This window comes from Hetaerina americana, unplaced genomic scaffold, assembly GCF_022747635.1.
Source record: "Hetaerina americana unplaced genomic scaffold, ioHetAmer1.1.p SCAF_2, whole genome shotgun sequence".
Classification (NCBI taxonomy): Eukaryota; Metazoa; Arthropoda; class Insecta; order Odonata; family Calopterygidae; genus Hetaerina; species Hetaerina americana.
In genome coordinates, this window is record NW_027286763.1 from 30,787,595 (window position 1) to 30,812,386 (window position 24,792).

Here is a 24,792-nt window from a genome sequence, read left to right on the forward strand (position 1 = left end):
GTTTGCTGATGACCAAGCTCTAGTTTATCAGTCAGCCAACGGGTTGCAAGCATTGCTTAGTGAATTGGAAATTCAGTGCGACAGGTATAGGATGAAAATCAATATTAATAAAACGAAGGTTATGCGATTTTCTAGAAAGAAAAGGGCGAAGCTAAACATTGAAATAGGAGGACATAAACTAGAGCAGGTAGAACACTTTACGTATCTCGGAAGTGTTTTGGATTAACACGGTCAAAGTAGTAGGGACGTAAGGAAAAGAATTGCGCTAGGCAAAGAGGCTTTCACAAGGAGGAGGGAGTTGATGACAGGGACGTTGAGTAAGGATGTTCACAAAAGACTCGTAAAAACTTTGATATCGAGCGTAGCTACGTACGGCGCGGATAAGTGGTCTTTGAAGCAGGAGGATAGACGCAGACTGGAGGCTTTTGAAATGTGGGTGTGGAGAAGAATGGAGACGGTGAAATGGACCGAAAGGAAAGCAGATGAGGAAGTACTTGGTATTGTGGGCGAAAAGAGGGGTTTTTGGGAGAAATCCAATGGAGGCAGGAAAAGTGGATGAAGGGGGTGTTGACCGGCAGTGGGATGTTGAAGACTGTGATAGAGGGTAGAATGTTGGGCAAAAGAGGAAAGGGAAGGAACAGGATAGGGATGTTGGACGGGATGAAGGGAGGAAGAAAGTACTCAGAGATGAAGAGGGACCTGATGAAGAGTAGGATGATGGATTTTGTATTTTATTATAAATCACAAAATATTTATTTAGTAGCTGTGTCCATCCGAAAACCTACTTTAACCGGTAGATTACCTAATAGTAATTATATATATATATATATATATATATATATATATATATATATATAAATATATATATATATATATATTATACGGCATATATATATACGGCACGAAATATAATAACAATTTATGGTAAAATAACAGCTCTGCCTTACGCGACCGTTTGGCAGCGAATGCACCAACCATTGAACCAAAGGGTTCCGTAAGTTCCTCTTGAACATAACTCCATTGGTATGTACAAATTTTTTCATGGACGAAATCGGCTTCTGAATATGTTACACAAGTAAGAATTGATTTGAGGTGTGATTGTTTTCATTGATTAATTTAAGAACCATGACTATTCGAACGCAATAAATTTCTTTCTATATCACAGTTTTCTTAGGAATTTGATTCATGCCTCAAAGCCTCAATCTCTCATAGGGTTCTGTCAACACGCTAGCCTTGCTAGCGCTTGTGAGATTCATGCGCTTCATACCAACATATCTTTAGAAGGGAATGAGCCAGTGCTATGAGAATAGTGCTCTTCAAAAGCCAAGCCCAAATAAACTGGCAAATTCTACAGTTTCAACTGCCCAAGGAGTAATGAATAGCTTACTAGAATATTAAATGTAAAGGAGGGTTAAACTTTGACTTACCGGATTTGTAAATATCTCTGCGCTTTTCATCTTCGCCAACACCTACTTCTCTGTCCTTTTCTCAAACGCCCCTAAAGTAAGATCTTACCTCAATGGCCAGGTTGTAAACCTTATAACTATTCGTTACATATACTATATGTTTTTTAAATCCTTATTCACTTCCTTACTGACGATGTTCTTGTTAATACCCTTCCCTGAGTAAGAAACTCTTCATTTAAGCAATCGCTTTCTTACTATCCTACATATTCCCATAATGTTTAAATATCTGTCCATTATATGAAACTTGATCTGGCGTACTGCTCATCGAAACATTTGACATTTAAACATAGGCAAAACATCTTTGAAGAATGTTTTCAAAAAGATTCTTAATTAAACTAACTATTGCTCTAGTCGAGATTGCCCATCTGAACGGTAGTCAGGCAATTAATTGAAATGACCAACTTGGTAGAGAGGTTTTTCTTATTAAAAATGCATGCCTTGCATATAGTTATGACAGTGCTTGAGGGAATGGGATTTCAAAGCTGTACAGCTTTCTCTATTGACATCCAGCACATTAATTTGAAAATCAGAATTAATCCACCATGACCTACGTTCAGCATAAATCCGTTTACCACCTGAAAAATACGTTAAGATACGTATAATTTGAGGTCATTTTCTGAACTATTCCTCTACAAAATCGTGTTACTAAATCCTATATGCGAGGGTAGTATGAAAGTTTTTCGGACTCACCACCAGATTTCAGGGCTAGCGGAATGAGTTTCCCGCGTGATAATAGGTAACGCTTTTTGAGTAAACACGTCAGTGCTATGGGAGGGGGTGTGGTGCAGACGCCTCTCTGTTGTGGTTCCCGTGTAGTGATTTGCGAAGATGACAAAATTAAGATTCGAGCAGTGATTAAATACTTCGTAGATGTATGAAAGTAAAGGACAGTCATTCCGACTTTCAGAACACTCTGCTCCTTCATATTCAACTGTTGCCAAGTAGATAATCGAGTTTAAATTTGGTCGGAACCGCTTAGATGATGATCCGTGTAGTGGTGGTAGTGGTAGATGTGCCACTACCCCTAAAGTTATTGCAAAAGTGAATAAAATGATCATGAAAGAGCAAGAAATCGCTGAAACTGTAAGGGTGTCATCTGAACTAGCATATCACATTTTAACAGAAATATTGGATATGAGAAAATTATCTTCTATAGGATTCCTCGACTCTTGATGCAACAAGGGCAAACAAAAACATTTTCGGCGCCGGTTTGTGAACACAGATGAAACTTGGGTCCACTACTGCACCCAAGAGACAAAAAAGAAGTCAAAGCAGTGGAAACATATTGATTCGTCACCACCAAAGAAAGCAAAGGCAATATGATCAGCCGGAAAGCTAATGGCTTCAGTTTTCTGGGATGAGAAAGGGATTCTGCTGAAAGAATATCTTCCCACTGGTCAAACAATTGCTGGAAAACACTATACTAACCTCTGGCCCAACTACAGCGTAAGATACATGAAAAAAGACCAGGTTTAGGAGGGAATAAAGTAACCTTTCATCAAGACAATACATTCCGACACACTAGAGTAGTTTCCTTGGCAAAAATGTCAACTAAGATACGAATTGTTGCCACACTCGCCTTATTCACCTGATTTGGTTACATTAGATTTTCATCTCTTCCCCAAGGTCTAAATGTACCTCAGTGGACGGAGATTCTTTTCAAACAAAGAACTAAAAGTCGAAATCGACGGGTATTTTGCAGTCCTGAAGGAATCTAATTTTCGAGATAGGATCAAGACATTGGAACATCGCAGGACCAAGTGCATTAATGTACAGGGAAACTGAATTGAAAAATTAAGTTTCGCTGAGGTAAGTCGTTTATTTCTATTTCATTCCGAGAACTTTTCAAATTACCCCCAATATTACATATTTTTTACAATAAACTCATTAACCAATTATACTGAATGTAAAATACAAAGAAATTATAACGTATTCTTGTATATTCTTTCGTGATACACATGTACTGCATTATTTTGTTAAAAAACTTGATTTGCTATAGGTCTCGTCGGGCATGGTTTTCATGCTGCAGCTGTCATGGATAAACCTGGCACAATATAATAATAATACCAGCACATTATAAGAGAGGTATATACTACTGATAAGGATGTGTGGGAGTTATACATATTTTTTCTTATTTCCATTCTGTAAATCAATCACTGTATATTCTCTTCGACGTAATTCCTTTAGGCAATATAAGCATGCTCACCTATTCAATACCATTTGATATTCCCAGCACTAAAAATATCAAGCCCTTATTTTTTGAGAAGATCGAAATACATCAGGTTTCTCCAAGCCAACAGCAGGCAGTGAAAATGGATCAGTGTACGGTATAGGCTAGATCCGCACAATATTATTTCTAACGCCACAAAAACCTTTCAATGAGTTTGTAACACTTTCCTGCAGTGAAACGTGTCAGTAATTACACATGAAAAAAAATGCCCACTCTACTCTCCAATCCCGGCGGCCGTTTTCCTCTGAGTGTACCGTAATCAACGTTCGTTCTCCGCCTCACCTTTATCACCCAAGAGAGTCTTGGGAGCCAAAGACGTAACAGTTTCCTCGAGTTAGCACCTTAGAGGCCCTTTACGCCCCGGTCGAATCACAAAGAGTAAAACACACATCGCTAATGGTCACAATTTCAACGGAAAAATTCAACAAAATATTTAAGAATTTGCGGGATCACTCCACCTAAATCGTACCAAAGGCCAAATCTATGAATCGAAGTAAAATTTACATATTTCTAATTGTAATTCTAAATTTATTCTGAAACTGGTCATAGATATTCGATAAGCGAGTTGTGTAGTTTCAGGTGTGATATGATGGAACTGGAACAATTTAATATCCCATTAGTAGCACTTTTTCTCTAGTTAAAAATTTTTACTAGCGACCAAGTTTCTATGTACTACGTCATCTTAAAGTTTCAGCTGAAGATGATGTAGTACATTAAAACCTGATCGGTAATGATAATGTATATCTAATAGAAAAGTACTACTACCACTAGGTGTTTATATCTATAAGAGCGCATGCGAAGCAATAAGTAGTGCGGTATCCGCAATTGAAATCAAAGCCAAATTTTAGAATAATATTAATTGTATTCTAGAGAAATAAATATACTCCTACGTCTCCTCCATTCATGGAAAATAAAAGAGATCTACTAAGTTTACAAAAAAAATTCCTTAAGTCTATGCCGGAGCGCGTTGCAGGAATAACATAGATCCCGAGCCAAAATTACTAGGCAATGGTGTATTCCAAGCATCACAGATGTGAACGTATATGGGGCCGCCAATAAGCCAGCCATGAACTGTTTCTTTATGCAAGTCATTCGGATGAATTGCAACACGTCAACGAGGATTGGAAATGTGTCACAGCAAAAGGAAATCACTCGAAGGAAGCCACGTGGTAAGCGTATTCTCCACCGCATTCACGCAAACGACGAACGTCTTTTAAGCTGTATTAGCACTTCGCACTGTATTCCTAACCAAATCAATCCAAAAAGGCTATGGACGGTGCATGTAAAAGTAAAAGCGATACTCCCTACATCAGTACTTTGACTTATACACTCAATTAAGGTGAAAACGTAGCGTGGAAAATTACTATATCTACATCCACTTCCTATGATAAGAAATTGACTAAAACATTATAATCAAATCAGCACGATTCTCTAACCCAAAGAGGAAGCTGTTAACTTATAAAACGAAATCGCACAGGTATCAAGGCTGGTGTGAGTCATTTCTTTCGCTGAGTCTGAAAGAGTCTACTTCCTGGGCGAACTCCAAACTTTACTTTCGGAAGCCTATCAAAAGGCTAAACCGACAAATTCATCTCTGCAGTTTAAATGACAGCCCCCATTCTTTAAGTCTTATGTGGACAACCTTTTTGTAAATGAATATGATATTACAGGTATGCAGGTGAATCCTAATTTTATACAATCATAACTGCAGTGTTTAAAATTTCTAATTCGAGATAAAATTATTATTTCTCAAAATTTACAGCGCCGAACATTTCCAAAATTTCCCTGTATAGAAAAACAATTTTTGGGGTAAAATGAGAAAGAGAATTTGAAATCTATTTCTGGAATGTTTATCAATGAATTAAAGTAACATTTAAAGGCTAATCCAAAGAGGATAAATACCAGATGAGGATCGGGATAGTTGCGGTGGCTATCGCACTGGCTTCCCACCCAGAGGGATCGGGTTCAAATACCGGCGGTGTTGAATATTTTTCAGAGGTATCTCGATTCCTACTTGAGGTGCTTTGCGGAGGGCACTTTGAGTGAGTACGCCGTCCGTCGGATGGGACCTTAAGCTGCAGACTCCTTGGCGCCTTTCGTAAAGAGTAGGCTAATGCCGACGCCGGGTTTCTCTCCACCCTTCATCCTTCCCGGTCCATCCTCTATGGCGCAAATGACCTCAGCTGTCGGTCGCCTCCCCTAAATACTACTACTACATAAATACCTGATATTGTTTCATTACTTTGCGAGAACATTTCTGCGGTACCTTTATATTTTTTTAGCAGCTTATACATTTTAAAAATCACATCCAACTTTCATTTAGAGTAGGCTCCAAATAATATTTGCATTAAATAAATCAGATAAAATTTATTTCCGCTATTTCTTTTTTAATGTATCACAAATATTTAAAAAATCACTCCTAAAAAATGGAAAAATTGAAAAAACGGAAAAAAGAAGAAATCTAGGTTCATAGTACTTCAGGCCATGCACTTAAACAAAATTCAATAAAACGCTGTTTTCTACGTGGAAAAACGAACTTTTTGACGCGCTAGTTTCAAAATAAGAAATGATAAAGCGTGATTATTTGCTACGCATTCGTTTTACTTTAACAGTTTCATTTAATCAACTACCTTTACCCAAGCATTAATAAATTGTCAAAAACAGAAACTAAACCAAAAAAATAATTCCCAAGTTCAAAGGATATATTATAATTATGCTAAAATAATAATATTATTATAATATTATTATATTACTAGAATGTTTCAGGCAAATGGGAAGTCGTTATTTGCAATTGTATGAAAAGCCATGAAGCATTTTAATGAACTTCTAGGTAAATGACATTTGGACACGCGAAAGTTGACGCTGGAAACATAGTTATACAGGTCTCAGGTCTTATCGAATTCTTCCAATCGGCGGAACACAAAACCTTGAAATGAAATATCCCTTTACATAATGATATTCAATAAGTAGACTCTATCATCTTTTAGTAACTTGTTGGCTCCTTCATAGATTCATTTAAAATATTTTGAGAGCGAAAGCGTTGGAAAAATCATAGCTTTGATTCCCCATTATTGTACAAATTGAGGACTTTCAGGCGTTATGTGGTGGACTTTGAACATAATAAAGAAGAGATAGTACCAATTTTCCACTAGATAAAATAGATTTGTGATAATTTGTTACTATCTTTTCTTTATTATTCCACTTTTGTGCCTTGAAAGCCGTTTAAAAGGAGATAATAAAATATATTTTAATGGTAGTTAATTCCTAAAAATATGAAGTTCTAACAATAGGAAGAACAAATAGGTTCCATGATATCGTGTTGAGGTGCCAAACATCGAACATAATTGAACTCATCAAAAGCCATTTCCTCTAAAAGCATATTTTGTCTTTAACATGGACGAAACTGTTATAAATGCCACTCAATTCACTCACTCTCCGCGTTTTTTGTGTGTCCATTATTAATGGGGGGGAACGTCCGCCGACTGTGGCACTCTGAACTCAATGCAACGATGAACACTTAAGCACTACGTCCAGGAAACAAGAACACTGATGCTATCACTCCGTGTTTTCATCGTACAAAAATGCTATTTTTCACCCTTAAGCCATTTCTACATCAAAACTAGTAGGCTGCAGCGTTGGCATGATGAGGTGGGAGTAAGATTACCAGCCATAAAAATACATTGAGAGAAGCCTGTCAATGGAAGGTCGATATATAATTCGTTAGCGATGCAATCACTTAACGATAGAGAGAATTAGGTGTGCTGGGCAGGATGTTAAAAGATAGTCATGGCACAGCCTAGGAGTAAGAAATACAAATACGTACGTACCACGAGAGATACGACAGGAAGGTGTTTATTGAAGCAAAAGAAATTCAAGAAAGATAATAAAAATGGTAAAGAAAAAATACTTATCATATAGTCCAGATATTAGGCGAGTTATTCGAAAGTTTAGAATTTGAACGCAGTACAAGAAAGTGATATTTTCGTATGAGGGCAAATTAGGTCAAAGGGAACAAGATAGCAAAATTGAAATAGCTTTTAAGGAAATGAAAAAGAAAAAGGGTTTGAGATTTCAAGAGAGGTAAAAGAGAACGAGGTAGGAGAACTCAGAGGTTTAGGAAATCGTGATTTTTGCATGGGCTCATTAACAATACTTATGAGGGATGGACTTGATTGAAAGAAGTCGTTCGATCAGCATCAATTCGCACCACTAAAAGGACTAAGCAGCAGAATATGTGAACGACGTTTCCATAATTTTAATTTCGCACACAGCAAAAATAATATCAGGATAATTATATAGTGAATGGAGAAAAGGTAAAACACAAAGAAGAAAGTTTTTTATTATTGACTAAAGATATTAACTTAGCTTCACAAAAGAGAAAATGATTACTTAGGAGATGGACAGTTAGGTTAAGGGTTGTTCTCAGTACATGCGACCATCTAAACTGCTGCGTCCAGCTGAAAACTGTTTACAGCATGAATCTTTTGGGGGAGTTTCTCTTTTTTTTAATTTATAATTTAAGTTTTTTCTTTTCACTTCATTTTTTTCCATCTTCTTTGACCTTTCTTTGTCTTAATCTTCACTTCTTGTCATGGTTCTTCGCTGTTTGTAGATATTCATCATCCTCTGTTCAGTCATTCGGGGACAGGGACGTGAGCTGCTATGCCAACTTTTGGTCGCCTATGTGTCGTGGTTATTCCTGGGGGACATAGGTCCATTAGGAGTGGGTTCTTGATTTTACGTAGTGAGGATTCCGTACCTGAAGCCAGCCACTTTGCAAAGGCCAAAATTGGTATTAGTATGAGATCCTTTCTCAGGTCTGTGTTCCTTACAAACTACGGGCAACGACTAACGACTATTCTCTCAATTTGTGCTCAGTGACCTGTATTTTCTTTAGGTATGATTTGATTTCGCCGCTTTGTCACACCGGAGCAGAGTAGCTGAGAAGGGGACGGATCATTGCCGTGTGGATGGTTTACTTGGTCTGGAGATTTAGCTGCGCTCTGGGTTGCAGGATAAGGTTGAGTGCTGCGGCGGTGGTTGTTGCTTTTCCGATGGCATACTTGATGTGGTGGCCCCAACCGAGGCCCTTATTAAAGGATGACCCCGATGTATCTTACCTTCTCTTTTCGCGGAATGCATTCATTTCCCAGAAAAAAGTGGGGCCAGACGCCTACCCTCGACCTCCTGAAAAAGTTACGTGCACGCATTTTATTTTGCTTGCTTGGAGTTCCAGTTTTTCAGCCATTCTTCTAGGGCGTCCTGCTGCGTCTGTAACCTTTCAGCGGCCCATGACGAATTTTCTGCTTTGCAGTGACCGTCGTGTCGTCCATCGTAGATACAGTTCGGCGCCTGGTATTCGCGGCACGTTGTTTACATAGACGGAGAAAAGCAGCGGCGAAAGGACGGAGCCCTGTAGGACTCCAGCTTTGATGCTTCTTTTCGCTGAAATACAGCTGGCATTATCCACATGAAACTTTCTTTTTTCCAGGAAGGATTTTATGATCCTTCGGAAGTAGGTGGAAGTGGGAGATATCGCGAGTTTGAGGAGGAGTCTCTCTATCATAACGCGATCGAAATACTGCTTCCAGATCAAGGAAAGCCGCCTGGGTTATCCATCTTTGGTTGAAGCCATTGATAATTTCTTCCTTCATCCTTAGAACCTGGTGGGCCGCGGAGTTTTCGCCCGGAAGCCAGCCTGCTCGAGAACGATAATCTCATTCAGGAATGGGCTGTCTATTTCTTATTGCTGCTTCGAACAGTTTTCCCGTTGTGTTGTGTAGGCTGATTAGTAAAAGGATGACGGATATCTCGGTGTTTTCAGCGTTTTAGGCAGCATTCTGATTTTGGCTCACTTCCAGTCAGTCGAGAAGTGGCCGGAGAGAGGAGCAGCGTTAAATAGCTTTTCAAGGAAGGTATGACAGCTCTGTGGGTAGCTTTTTACCACTTCATTGTTCATGGCGTCCGGACCCCCGGCGCCTTTCGGTTTGAGGCACTCGATCAGACCGCAGACTTCCTCGGGGGTGATGAGAGACGGCTGGCTGCTTGGTACGAGGGTGATACTGTCCCAGTTTACATTTGCCTCAGTGGCGCACATAGAGGCTCCAGCGTTACGGAACCGTTTTTCCAGCATTCTTGCGAATAGGTTGATCTTTTCTTCGTCAGTGTAGGATATGGCGCCATCACTCTCAAGCGGGGGTGACGCTGTATTCGGGCCTTTGAGCACTTAGGCGAGTTTCCCGGCAGAGCCGTTGAACGGAGAGAGCTGGGCAAGTGTCTTTCCCAGGTTTTTCTCCTGTTATCCCTCAGGAGAACTTGGACCCTGTTCCGGAGAGCGCAGAAGAGCTGCCTGCTCTCATAGTCCCGCGTTCTCTGCCAGCGGCGCCTGATTCTATTTCTTTCCGTCACGCATCGGAGAATCTCGCCCGGGATTCTGTGCTGCAGTCAAGTTTGTTTGGGGGCTTTCATTGCTGCACCGCGATGATGCGTAGACCTCACAAGGCCATCTGTTTTCAGCTTGGTCGGCCTGTTGTGGCGAGTACAGAGGGAGACCATCCAGGAAAGGCATTTTTCTTGGAGTTTGACGATGAAGGAATGCCAGTTTGTTGAGAACTTATCATTGCTCAAGGGGGGGGGGGAAGGTGAAAGATTTAGGGCATAAAGAAGCGTGAGGAGGTCTGAGGAAGACTTTTCGAGTGTTACGGCAATGGGTGGGTTTGGTATATTCTCAGAAACAACAATGTCCAGGATGACATTGTTGCTTGGGGCAGTGGAGACGTGGGCATAGGTATTGGGACCAGTTATGAAAAAATTCACTTCCTGTTGCAGTCGGTGAAGCCTGTTTCCCGCGGCATTGGACGTGCGGCAGACCCAGTCCGGGTGTTTGGAATTGAAGTCGCCTCATAAGATGCACTTCCCCTTGAAGACAGTCTTTAGCGCTCCTTCGCCAGTGGGCGTCAGGTTTCCTGGAGGCAGGTAAATAGATCAGAAGTCTGTCACCGGCGGTGGTGTAAATGGTGGCACCTACTGCCTCAAGGCGGTAGGAGCGTGGAGGTAGCAGCATTTTGGCTTGGTGGCAGGCCTTAATGAGCACCAATACTCCCCCTCCTGCCTTGTTCTTTCTGCCACAGCGGAACTGGTTGTATCCAGGGGTAAATAGATTTTTCGGTGCACTACGCCACGTTTATTGGAACAGTACCACGTCAGCGTGGTTTTCGGTCATAATTAGATGCAATTCCTTCTTTTTGTTACCAATGCTGTTGGCATTTCACTGGATGATTTTCATTGTAAAAGCGGGAGCGTTGTTGTTCATCGGAGGAACAAAAGAACGGCTTGAGTCACGTTTTCAATGAGTATGTCAGTTGGCGACCATCCAAGGTGAGTATTTATCAGTTTGCTTATTAGGCCCGTGAGTCAGGAGATAACTTTGGATTTCAGTTCTTTAACTGTGTCGGCTTGGGGCACTGTGTTGATTAACGGCGGGGTAGGCAGGGAAATAGCGGCTGGAGCCCCTGACGGCGTCGGGAAATTTGATTCGGTGAAGGCGGGGGCGGGAGCTTGTGAATCAGCGGGGATTCCGCGGCTTGACTGAACGCCTCGTAGGTTCTCGGCGTAGGAGCGGTATCGCGAGCACCTGCGGTAATTTGCGGGGTGAGACCCGCCACAGTTTGCGCATGTCGCAGATTCCGGTCTGGCTCGGGTGCACTCTGAGGAAACGTGGTTGTCTTCACATTTAACACATCGGCTGTTCAGGCCTCAGGTTTTAAAAGTATAGCCAAAACTTTGACATCGATTGCACTGCGGGGGACTGGTGGAAGGGCAAAAAGGTTTAATGGTGATTATTAATCCACACAGATGGGTCAGCGCCAGGAAGTTTTCCTTGTCCCTTCCCTTTCCAATTGTTATTTGAAACAAAGGAAAAGGGTGGGCTAGGAGCGGTGGAAGCTCTGCGTCGGGGTTTATTGCGAGAATGTCCTCTCTTTCCTTCCTTTGGCGCCATGATGGCTCTCGTCATTATTATCATTGCACTATGTCTTCTACAGGAAGATCATTTTCGGTGTATTCCAAATAGTTTTTCGGTTCAGAAAGGGGAGAGCAAGAGGTATCAATGATGCCATAGCACTAATAAGAACGAAGGAAGAAAAAACATGGAATGCAATCAGGATATACTATATATATTTATATCGCTTTATGTATTCTGGGAATCCGTTCAATATACTAAATGGGGCACAAAAACGTTCGATCTGAAGCCATGAAAGCGAGAAGTGTCCAATCTCCCATCACTTTTACTTCGAAAAATCTTATGCCTGTGAATTTTACAAATTTAACCTGTTAATTCAATGTCTACTACCTGAGTGACCTAATTTTTTTATCGTAACTATATCGGATAAAGGAAAATATAAAATCTTAAAGCAGTCAGCCGTTCTAAAAGTTCACAAGGTGTAATCATTGAAACTTCATTTGTATTTCTGCGCTATTTTGCTTGCACTTTATGCCTCAAAAATCCTAGGTCCATTACTTCCCTCCGGGATCTATTATCATCTTCTCCTTATCGGTTTGATGCTCCATCTGTCTTAAATGCGCTTCATTCATCTAATTCTCAGATTAGATGCCACAATAACGCAGAAAAAACTTACAAATCATGATGCTCTTCACTTCAATTAAAACATTAAATCCTTCAGCCTCACACTTAGGGCCTTTAAAAAGCACCGTTACCACTTTCGCCATGTTCCTAGAAACAAAGAGAAGTAGTGCCGCTAGCTTCCGTTCTCTTTTAAAAGACAAAGATCCCTTGCAGTTCCTCACAATGAATCTCACATCCATTCCTTGTCTTATTCCTTGTCCTATATCTCTCTCATATAGCTCTGATGAGGAATGAAACTTAGCAGATTCATTTCCCCTTCTCCTTTTTTTCCCGTCCCCATATGCCATCAAAGTATGTCAAACAAGTCAACAGTGTGCCTGTAAATTCGACTCTTTTGGCCAAAGTTTGAGAGTCAATCTGTATTTGAAAGTCACATCTTCATAAGATAGCAAAATAGATATTTCAGAGCATATATATAATCAATGTATTCTCTGTGATATCAATACATTTGTACTTTTCATAGTAATTACTAATTATCACTAAAATTGGTCTTGTTACGATTTCCAAAGCGCAATTGCCTTCTTCAGCGCATGCGGAAATTCAGTACGGAGAGAATGGCCAATTGATTCCTATACCGCAGAGGAATATTTGTTATGATGGGCACCAAGAGGTAACTCTAAGGATATAATTGTATTATTCGGGGGGAATGTTTTATTTAACTTCTAAGATTCTTTAAGCTCTCCAGAATTTCACGCCTAATATAGATTTCTACCTCCACACTATCTTATATTATTGATCGGCCATGTAGATTGCCTCGAACACCACTGTGGAACACGTGACCAGCAAACTTTGATATGAGGAAAGTTGTGCACACATATTAGTACAGATTTTTAAAATATTTTATTAATGTGGACTAAAAGAATGCAATGATCCGTATTCGCTGACTCCCGTTGGTGAACAACATTGGCTATACACGAGTAATAAGGACGAAGATGTGCGTTACTAAAGAATCCCCAATGAATCTGAATATCATATTTTTCAACTCCTGGTTAAATATCCTCACCAAATATATAAAGGTAATTAATAAAAATATACACAATCAAAACAAAACAAAAATCATTCACCTTGGCCGGGATTCAAACCTGGATCCCTCGATGGCCAGCTAGGTGGCTTTAGCCAGCTAAGCTATCGAGGTCTACGCTTTGGAATGATTTTTGCACTCTGAAATTATTGCATTGTTATGCATGTTAGCGGATGACTCCGTCAAAAGTTAATGCTGCGGTATCTCCCGCAGTTTCTTGGAATTTGTCAAAAATATAATAACTAGTCGAGCTAATTGATTTCAAGTTCTTTTCCCGAGCAAATCCATGAAAATGTCAATTTCCGTCAAATATCAAGTGAAATTTTTGGGTAGTGGTAGTATTTAGGGGAGGCGACCGACTGCTGAGGTCATTTGCGCCATAGGGGATGGACAGGAAAGGATGAAGGATGGAGAGAAACCTGGCGACGGCATTACCCTACTCTTTACGAAAGGCGCCAAGGGGTCCCCAGCTTAACGTCCCATGCGACGGACGGCGTACTCACTCAAAGTGCCCTCCACAAAGCACCTCAAGTAGGGATCGAGATAGCTCTGAAAAATATTCAACACCGCCGGGATTTGAACCCGGGCCCTCTGGGTCGGAAGCCAATGCGTTAGCCCCCGCACCATCTCGATCCCCGAAATTTTCGGATTGACATTTTTTTGTCAATATTAAATTTCGCACAAAATAGAAATAGTCCCTTTCGATAAACACCACTAATCATGTATTGAGAACAGCAGTAGCATGTTTTTCCTGTGTTTCATATAATCCACTCCAGAAACAGCATTGTCCAGCAGCACTGGACAGCCTGCAAAGTGAGTGCGCTAAGCGTGGGCCAGCCATTCTACGAGGGCAGGCTGAAAACTAATGCACACATACTTTTAGACTACAAACAAAATGTCCTTCAGAAACACTCCAGGTGGCAAGTGAAATTAACAAACCCCTTCAACATTCATGCGCAAGTTTTAGGCCGTTTCATTCATCCAGTGTATTTCGAGAATTGGAAGTATGGAAATGTGTTCTAGTGCTATGTGAACGCGAGTTAAACAGCGTGCTGTTATCGAATTGCTAACTGCTAAATAAGTGACTCCTAAGGAGACTTCATCGTCATTGAAAGGAGTTTTAGGGTGAAAATGCTGTTGATAGGTCTACCGTAAATCTATGAGTAGTAAAATTTCGTGGTTGCGAGCCTGGAAAAGCCATAATTGTTGATGAAACACGCAGCGGACGTCCGATCACTGCCACAGACGATAAACATGGCAAACTCGTCGAAGATTTGATTCAAAATGCCCGGCGAATCACTCAAAAGCGTAGAGCAAACCGTATTGAAATATCCAAGGAAGAATTTTGTCATGTTAAAGGCAGCATGGCGCCTATAATCTTGCAACATGACAACACTCGTCAACACACCTCGCGCGCAGCTGGAGAGGCTCTGCGAAGCCTGAAATTTGAACCGATTCCACACCCTCCTTACCCCTCCTTATAAATATTACCTTACGTTTTCATTATTTTAATTTCTTAAGAAACGCGTATTCATCATTACTTACTCTCGAATGTTGCGTGTTTAGATTCTTAGAACTTTGTTTGTAGAGAAAAAATTTGAGCCCCCGAACTACGTCATTATTCATGAAAATATGCCCATGAGTATTAATAGGGAGGAAGAAACAGACAGTGTACAAGAAAACAACAGACAGTGTACTTGTAAACTACAAATAAGGGGAACTATTTGCATTTGTTCCTGGAAGGAATCCTTTGATAATTGTGGAGGTTTAGAACGTAGGAGGATTAGAATGTGGGCGGCGGGAAAATATTAAGTGAGGTAGGGGACTGCGTTTTAGGAGCGAGGGATGACTGCAGGCAGAAAGCAACGGTGTTCTGAAGGAGATTTGTGTGAATCATAACGAATACTTCGTTTAAACACCACAGTATGGGTAAGCATACCAGAGCACCCGAGGACTCCAAGATATATCAGTTAAAGTTCATAACGCTGGAGGAAAAAGAGTATACAACCATACTATTGGACAAAAAGGATGGAATACCAAGGGGTGGTGAAAAAATATATGAATGACGACAGGAAGAAGGAAAAGCTGAAAAATTATGACAAATTTAAAAAATGGGATAAATAAAGCCGCAAATAAAAGTATAGGAACAATAAATAGGAAAATGAAAATAAGCCAAGGGATTACAGATGAGCTGATTTAGAAAGATGGACGATAGAAGGAAATGGGAAAATATAAACACAAAACAAGGAATAAGGGAGTACAAATAATTGAATGATTAATTGAGACGGGTAACTAATGGGACTAAGGAAGTGTGATGGAGGGCGCAGTTGAATGCTAGGTAGAATAATGAGAACAGGTTAAATGGGAGTACTGGACAGGAAGGGGAAACCATCATCAGGAAATCAGAAGGGAAAATCCGAGAACATTAACAAAAATAGACAGGAAAATTATTAATTGACTAAGGAAAGAATCAAATGAGATGGATAGAATGCATAGAGAAACTATAAGATCAGGATATTAGTCCATCAGTTTTAGGCATAGGGAGAGAATAAGACTTAGATCAAGATGGCTTAATTGCAGGCATATCTGATAGCGAGATAGAAAGAGTATTAGGTAACTGAAATAAAAGAAGTATTTGGTAATTGATAGCATTCCCACGTAGTTAGGGGTCTAAGAAAACGTGGAAGGAATAGTAAATTTTTTGGGGGTTAATTTGTAGAATTTACGAAGGAGGAATTTGGCCATAAATTTCATCAGATTAGTGTTAACTACTATACAAAAAAGGGAAAGCAGCCGGATATGAGGACTGCAAGTAAGTTTGATTTCACTATTGATCCATGTGATGCCGCTGGAGAAGGTAGTTTAGCTACCTTGGAAGTGTTGGAAACCAAGATAGGCTGATGACCATGCCGAAAAAGGACTTTGCTGATTGTTTTGAAAAATGGAAGAGACACTATGATAAGTGAATGAATTCCCTAGGGGAGTACTTCGTAGAGGCCCATGACCTTATTGTTCCAGGCAGGCTTTTTTTCTCAAAATATTGCATGTTTGGATCCTTTCCGGACTGACCTCGTATATGTGCTAAATTGAACAGAATGTCATCGAACTGAGTGGTTTGAAGCGTCACTTCGTCTCACGATGAGAATGAAAATATTTGGTTCTCCCATATACACGTAAGTGGAAGAAGCAACTATTTTCTCTCTTGGCTGAAATTAATTGTTTGGGCGCAAAGAGGAAAACATCCACAGTTAAACTTAATTAAAGGTCATAATTTTTCAAGTTATTCGAAAAGTTAATACTATCGTGATCAAAAATTAATTCCTCGATATAACCCCAATTATCAATTTGTCGATTTAAATCAAGCAGTACTCTAGCATTACATGGAATGAAAAAAATAATACATTTTTTTTGTCCTTATTTATAAAGTTTTTTACAAGTGTGTCGAATGAAGGAATCAAGATAACATTGCCTCTAAGTTTAGTTGTGGCAACACTAACATTTTTTATATTCGTCATTGTTGTTTTTTATTATAATTACTACCTATTTTGGACTGCTCTAATGGGCATATTAATTTTAAGGAATTTGGGATTAACGTAGCTGAAAGATATCACTGTGATAACTTGCTGCTTGATACTGTAAAAAGGAGATTATATTTAAGCATTTCTCAAATTTAATATTTTCTGTCGTTCCATTATGCCGCCATATGGTATTCAGAATGATATAAAACTTCATATTCATTATTAGATTCGTGCAGAGAAATAATATTGAAGCCATAGATATGACAGCTTTCAGCTTAAAGCAATCATTCCAACAGAACGATCAAAAAGTGGTCATATTATCCAATCTGAAGTTGCATGTGAAATAACAGTGGCGATAGGAATAAATGTGGAAAACAAAAAGAATTTTAAAATGAAGATTGAAAGAACAAGGAAGGCTCTTCTTCACGAACACACACTCAACGATGCTCCTGAAGGTCAAATCTTTATTACCCGCCGTATATCGTCCAAAGAACGAGGTTATAGTGCAGCGAAGCATTTCAGAAAATCTTGAATCCCTAGAGCAACAATGCGAAAGCTTTGAAATAATTTTCCGCTATTTCCAAATCAAATAATATTTTAATATACTCAATTGATGACAACATCTAATGAATCCATTAACCTAACGAAAATCCAAATGATCTACGTTGAAAACGATGAGCTTAAAAACTTCCAAATAAAATTTATCATTTGAAAATAAACTCGGAACAAGGCGGTAAAAATGGATAAGGGTAAGACTAACCAACTTTAAAGGATATACCCACTGCAAGGTTTTGTAAATGAAACTACCTCTTTTTTTTGGATCTTGCTATAATATCTGCTTTTCGTTTACATCCCCAGCATTTTTTTTTGGAAGTCCATAATAAAGGACGTGAATTCCGGGAATACACCGACCAATGAGTCTCAACTACTTTTCATCCGATTGCTTCTCGATTTGAGATTTATATCTCTGAGGGCGTTGCTAGTGTACAGAATTATATGTTCCTCCTTTGTTTGTGTGTCGGAGGCTCTGGGGAAAGAGTACACTTTCCGCGGTGCGCCTTTCTATCCATCGGCCGCCGTCGCATCCTCTTCTCTGGGTGCCAAGGGCTCCTCGTCCCCCCCCCTGACGCAGCGAGACCCATGTCTCACACATTGCCCCTCGCCCTCCCCCGCGGTACACATATACTTTCTCCCGGTCGGAGAGTGAGAGCCCAGATCGCGGGGGACGGAGGGGCGGCGTAGGGCTGCTGCTCTGTTGATTCATCCGGTTAGCCTCGTTCCGTCGGAGAGGGGCGGACACACGCGGATATGCGCCGCGACTCCTCCCTCGCCCACTCCCGGGCGCGGCGGCGGCCTTCCTCCACCCATCCAATTTCCTTCCCCCGTCGGGTCTTCACCCCACTTACATCCGCTCCTACGATCCCATTGGGGTTAGCGCGCGGACACGTGTGCTTAGCGTTTTCCTATTGAGAGGAGAAAGTGTAGCGGACGCGCGCGAGAGAGAGAGCAAAAGGTAAACGTGGACCAAATTCGCCGGCAACGCGACGAAATCCGATCCCTTTCTCTCTTTCCTCCCCGGCCGATGGCGAGACTGAATGAATGCAATGAATGACGCGACGAGGTGTGACATGCACGTGCTACATTATGACTCACCATCCCCGACGGGTTCGTTTTCATGGGAAACTCTTGCGTTTCGGAGACGTTCCATCTTCGCAATGGATACAGGCACAAGCAGCTTATTTAGCCTCTCATTTCGGGTGCCTGATGACTCTTTCGGCGGCGAGGTAACCTAGTTCCGCTGGTGGCTCGAGGGCCTCGAGCTCTCATTTGTGTCCCTAAAGAGCAGTATAAACACTCGCAAAAGCACACATCCGGGGAGGTGAAATCCATGACAATGATCAAAACGTGCTCGTGGGACCTCAAAACGTGATTTTCGATTTTAATACCGAGTTCATTTTTTCATCAATGCATTTCATAAGCAAAAAGTAAAAGTTAACATAAAGATGAAGGTATTTCTGAAATCAAAAATTTACAACACTCCAAGCTCCATACAAACTGGGCAGTGTGGGAGCCTTCTAAGAAGCCATTTCGACCTCTGACAGGTAAGCTTCAAAGTCAAATCAGAGGAATTCTCTTGCATATTGCCATTTGGACACCACCTGCATTTTTTAGCTTTTGGTAGAACCTCCTGGAAATATGCGAGTGGCAACAGTAAATTAAGATACTGACACATCCATAATGTGTGAATTTTCCAAGCCGCTCGGCTTAATGCTGTTGAAAATATGCACTTAAATTTCAAACCTACCTGCAGTTTGAAAATGCCAACACCGAATGCACTTATTTTTGGAAATTTCTCGCTGATGTCGATCAATCAAACCCAAAAATAGATTTCGGCAAACTAAATGTTCGGTGAACAGTTTTTTCTTATTGTGTTCTTCGATTTTTCAAGCACAAGAGAACAGTTGGCTTTAATTGTCATCATTAGTAGATTGTTAACTTAAATATAAAATTTTATAAATAATGCCATTTCCTCAGTAAGAGTTCCGCGATAGAGTGATCTCAACTTTTCCTGACGGATTGATTCCCGCTAAAATTCTTTTCGTATTTTTCCCATTCCTCTATCTGCTAGTCATAAATATATTTTCCTTGCATGCAAGTAACTCCATAATTATTTTATTTCCTAATTCTAAATTTATTTCTCTTACGCCTAAATGACTCCTTAATCCTCGTTTTAGCACGCCTTGCAAGACCGCGGCCATAAAATAAAATACATACATAGAAAAGACTTCTTTTAACAGTTCTCTAATAACTTTTAAATCCCGAAAAAATGGAATGGGGCAATAGGAAGGAACATAATAGAGGCCTGTAGACTGACTAGAAATAACTAGATCTTAACTTCATTGAGTGCAACGTAGAGCAGCTAGGTTTGTTAAAAGTTATTATGAACAAGGTAGCAATGTGACTATACTATTGAAAGAATTAGAATGGGAGCCACCAGTCGACCGTAGGCTTGAATACTGGTTAAACTTAATACGTAAATTTGAGGCAGGTTACCTGAAGATGCTAAAGACATATTACCGGCCCCGACTAACTATGGTAGAACAGGTCACCAACGTAAAATCAGGGAGATTCACTGTAGAACGCGTAGATTTAAAATGTCGTGTTTTCCTCAAACCATTAGAAATCATAATGGATATGACAGCAATCGCGCAGGAGATAATTAGAATTGGTTGTGTTTATATTTATTGATATCCTGCATATTTATTCATGCATTTATTCTTTATTTAATTAGCCCATATATTTACAGTATTGAATAGTGTTGCCTGTAAGTGTAAGTACTTTCTTCCGTGTGATTAAAATTTTTCGAGATCATGATCAAACTAATATGTGTGGAGGTAACATGATTGCGATTGTGTATGATTGGCTGGGGGCCGGACAACCCCCCTTACACGTCATTGCGGCGTATTGTGTGAATGTAGATGTATTACGCGTCATTTATTTTTCGGAGAATCAAGTACGTGCATAATCTTGATTCTTGGTAACCAGAGGAACAAGACGGTTTTAATGACTGAATTAAATATAAATTAGGAACATTCAAAAGCATCATTTTACATGGGAAGGTCCAGATACGCCTGACCTAGTGATGGCGTTAGTTGTTTGAAAAACATCGCTGTATTAGAAAGTATGCAATCTATAAAGCACATATTTCAAGTTTGAAGACGCTACGTTGTTTAGTATTTGTTTGGCAGCCATGAATAGTGAACGTTTTCAGTGAATTTGTGAAAATGGAAAAATTAGCCATCGTTGTGTGATACAATACTTTTATTTGAAAGGCCTCAGCTCAATCAATATAATAGCTGAACTAAATTATACTCTAGTTGAGTCTGCTCCTTCGTTCACAGCAGTAAAATATTGGGTAGCAGAGTTTAAACGCGGCCGTACGAGCCATCACATTGGTCCACCAAAAGAGGTGACGCCTCCAGAACCGGTGAGGAAAATCCATTAAATGATCCTGGATGTTCGTCAACTTGAATTGCGCGAGCTAGCAGACATAAAAGGCATTTCAAAAAGTGCAGTATTAACTGAAACATGTTAACTGAAAATTTGGACATGAGAAAACTGTGTGCAAGATGGGCGCTGCTTTTGCTCATACTCGAGCAAAGCCAGTGCTGTGAAGATGTTTCAATTGAGTGTTTAGGTAAGTTTTACAGCAACAAAGCAGAACCTTTGCGCTATTTCATAACCATGGATGAAATATAGGCCCATTACTTCACACCCGAGACAAAAGAATAATCAAAACAATGGATTCAATAGGGAGAACCGTCTCCAAAGAAGGCGAAGACCGTTTCATCTGGAGACAAGGTCATGGTATTGGTTTTTTGGGATGCGCGAGGGATAATTTTCATTGACTTCTATCTTGAAAAAGGAAAAACTTTCAACGGCGAGTATTATGCGAACTTATTACAACGTTTGAGCGAAGAAATCAAGCAAAAGCGGCCGCATTTGGCTATGAAAAAAGAGTTGTTTCATCAAAACAATGCATCAGCTCACAAATCCGTTATTGCAATGGCCAAAATTCATGAATTTACGTTTGAATTTCTACCTCATTCGCCAGATTCAGCCCCCTCGGATTATTTTTTGTTCGCAAACTTGAAAAAATGGCTTGGTGGTCAAATATTTTCCAACTATGAAGAAGTGATGTCAGCAGTTAATGGCTATTTTGAGGAGCAAGACATTTTTTACCATAACAAGGCTGTCGAACTTTTTCAAAATCGCTCGGAAAAGTGTATAGAGCTGAAAGGAGGTTATGCTGAAAAATAAATACATTTTTTTCCAAAATATTTCGGTTTTCTTTGTTGGGTCGGGTACTTCTGGTATTACCCTCATACTTGGATTTGCTAATAGCACACTAGCAAACATATATTGCTACCTGATTCCATGAGGATGCATAAGAGTAAATACTCACTTTAAAAGTACTTGTATATGCACGAAACACATGAAGTTTCAGCAGAACCTAAAATTCAAAAAACCCAAGGAATGTTAAAACTACGTGATAGCCGGGTGCCTGGAATTGGAAGATTTCTCTTTCTAAAATCTGAAAATTGATATTCATTTAAGGTATTCCACCAATTTTAAGGTAGGTTTTGGACGGTTCCAATCGCATCTTAATTTCTAAGTATCATGAGAACTTTCATTTCGGGATCGAGATGGTGCGGGGGCTAACGTACTGGCTTCCCACCCTGAGGGCGCGGGTTCAAATCCCGGCGGTGTTGAATATTTTTCAGAGGTATCTCGATCCCTACTTTGAGGTGCTTTGTGGAGGGCACTTTGAGTGAGTACGCCGTCCGTCGGATGGGACGTTAAACTGTGGACCCCTTGGCGCCTTTCGTAAAGAGTAGGCTAATGCCGACGCCGGGTTTCTCTCCACCCTTCATCCTTTCCTATCCATCCCCTATGGAGCAAATGACCTTAGCTGTCGGTCGCCTCCCCTCAAAACTACTACTACTTTCATTTCCATGGCCTAAAATTATATTATTTCTTTCGCCATTTCTGTTTCCTCAGATTTCTTCTTACCTTCTTAACTGTCGCCTGCCTTCCTGCTATCTAGAAAGCCTCACATGACCAGCATTCTCCCTTCACAGTTTGCAACACACCAATAACCTTCAAAATTTCCTCCATCCACTTTCTCTGCCTTTCCCGGATTCCCACAGGTAACTACTTCTCTACGCCCACCTCATTCAAAACCTAGGCGTTTGTCTTCCACCCTGTCCAACTTCTATTCTCCATTCTCCGTCTCACCCACATCTCGAAAGCCTCCAATTTATGCTCATCCTCTTGCCTCAAAGACCAGGTCTAACACTAATAGACTTCCGTACGCTCCGCATTACGTTTCCCTTTTTTCTCTATAATACTGCTTAGGTACATGAATTGACCCACTTCCTATAATGTATTTCCACCTAAATATTTTTCTTAACTTACCTTTCTCCTTCTCAAGTATTTCATTACTAATTCTTTCTGTAGATAATCCACATCACATACCTCTTGTATGTGTGAATCATATCCTCGCACCTCCAGTAATTTTTTATGTAAAGCCTTCAAAAATATCCGAGATCCCTTAGCTGTAAGACTCACTATATCTTATCACTAACCGAGTCGAGCCCCCTCTGCTGACCTGAGCTGAATTATGTGCAAGCTTCGAATAATTCGCCTTTTATCTCTTCCATCCACTACCTTATGCCGTCACATCCATTGGTATATCTTTGCCCACTCTACACGTTCGAACGTCTTCTCAAAATTCACGAAGCACACAAAGAGATCCTCATTATATACACTATGTGTTTCTTACCACTAATATCCTCATCACTGCAATGGTTTCACGCGTTAATCTCTCTTTTCTGAAGCCGAACTGACCTTCACTAAGCTAGTTGTTTTCATTACTTTGTAACCTTATATTGATGATTCTCAGAAGTTCCTTCGCAGCATTTGAAAAGAAAGCTTATCAAACTATAGCCCTCTTAAACAGCTGCTTTCCGCTTTCTCAGGATCCGAGTTGAAACTGACATCGGTTAATCTTCACGCCAAATGTGGTATATTTATTGAAACTTCTAACCAAATTAAGACTCAAGGGATGTCCTTTCAATTTTAATACGCTCAAGCGTTTTATATCAAAATGTATCTCTATAAAATTAAAAGCTTTCAAAATGATCTATTCATAGCCTATGAGGTATACAGGGTCCGTACAAAAAGTATCGCGACTGGCTCGCTGTAGCCTCAACGGAGCGGTGGATGGGGGGGTCCGACCGTTCGGCTCAGTTGAGGGGTCCCCCACCACTCAGGCGCACTTTAGTTCAGTCGCCTGCGGATATGCGTTGAGACAGGAGGTGGATTTTTGTAACGTGTGATTTTTTGCGGTGTCGTCGCGCCAGCATGGAGCGCACCGTCGAGCAACGCTACGATGTGAAGTTTTGCGTTAAACTCGGTAAATCCGCGTCGGAGACCCTTGAACTCATTAAAAAGGCTTATGGGGATGATGCCTTAAGCCACACAAGAGTTTTTGAGTGGCACAAAATGTTTAAGGAAGGCTGTGACCTCGTCGAAGACGAGCACCGCGTCGGACGCCCGACGACCGCTCGCACCGATGCTCATGTGGCCAAGGGGAAAAACGTTTTGGACTCTGACAGGCGTTTAACCATCGCCCTTATCAGTGAAGAGACCGGCGCTTTAGCCGAAACCGTCAACACCATTGTAATAGAGGATCTTGCAATGAGGAAAGTGCGCGCGAAGCTGGTACCGAAAGTCTTGAGCAAAGAACACGAACTGTTGCGGGTGGAAATTTTGCAAGAAATTTTGGACTGCGTCCAGGAATATGAAGATTTTCATGAAAACGTTATTACCTCAAAGGATAGCTCACAGGGAGCTTAAAGGATATCGGTTCAACTCCATCGAGGCGGTTCAAGTGGCGACGACAAAGGCTCTGAACAATATTCCGGAAACCGACTTCCAGCGGGCTTTTGACGAGTAGCAGACTCGCCGAACAAGGTGTATCGATGCAGGAGGAATGTATTCTGAAGATTATTAAGTAATTGTAATGATAACAGCAATACATTTTGAGTTTTGGAACCAGTCCCGATACTTATTGCATGGACCCTGTATCTACTATCAAAATCTGCAGTTGAATATAAATGAAGTAATCTTCCGTATGTTAGGAATTATTCACATCTTGAGACCATAGGCCACAGAGAATACGTAACAGCAGATCAATTCACCAACGGAAGTAGCGAATCGTGTCAAAGAATGAGATGGCGACTATCCATTTCAATAATAGGAGAAAACACTATGAGATTACGAGTCCACCAAAGAAAAGGTATTAACGAAGGATTTGAAATCAAGAATTCTCGGAGAAATATTAGAAC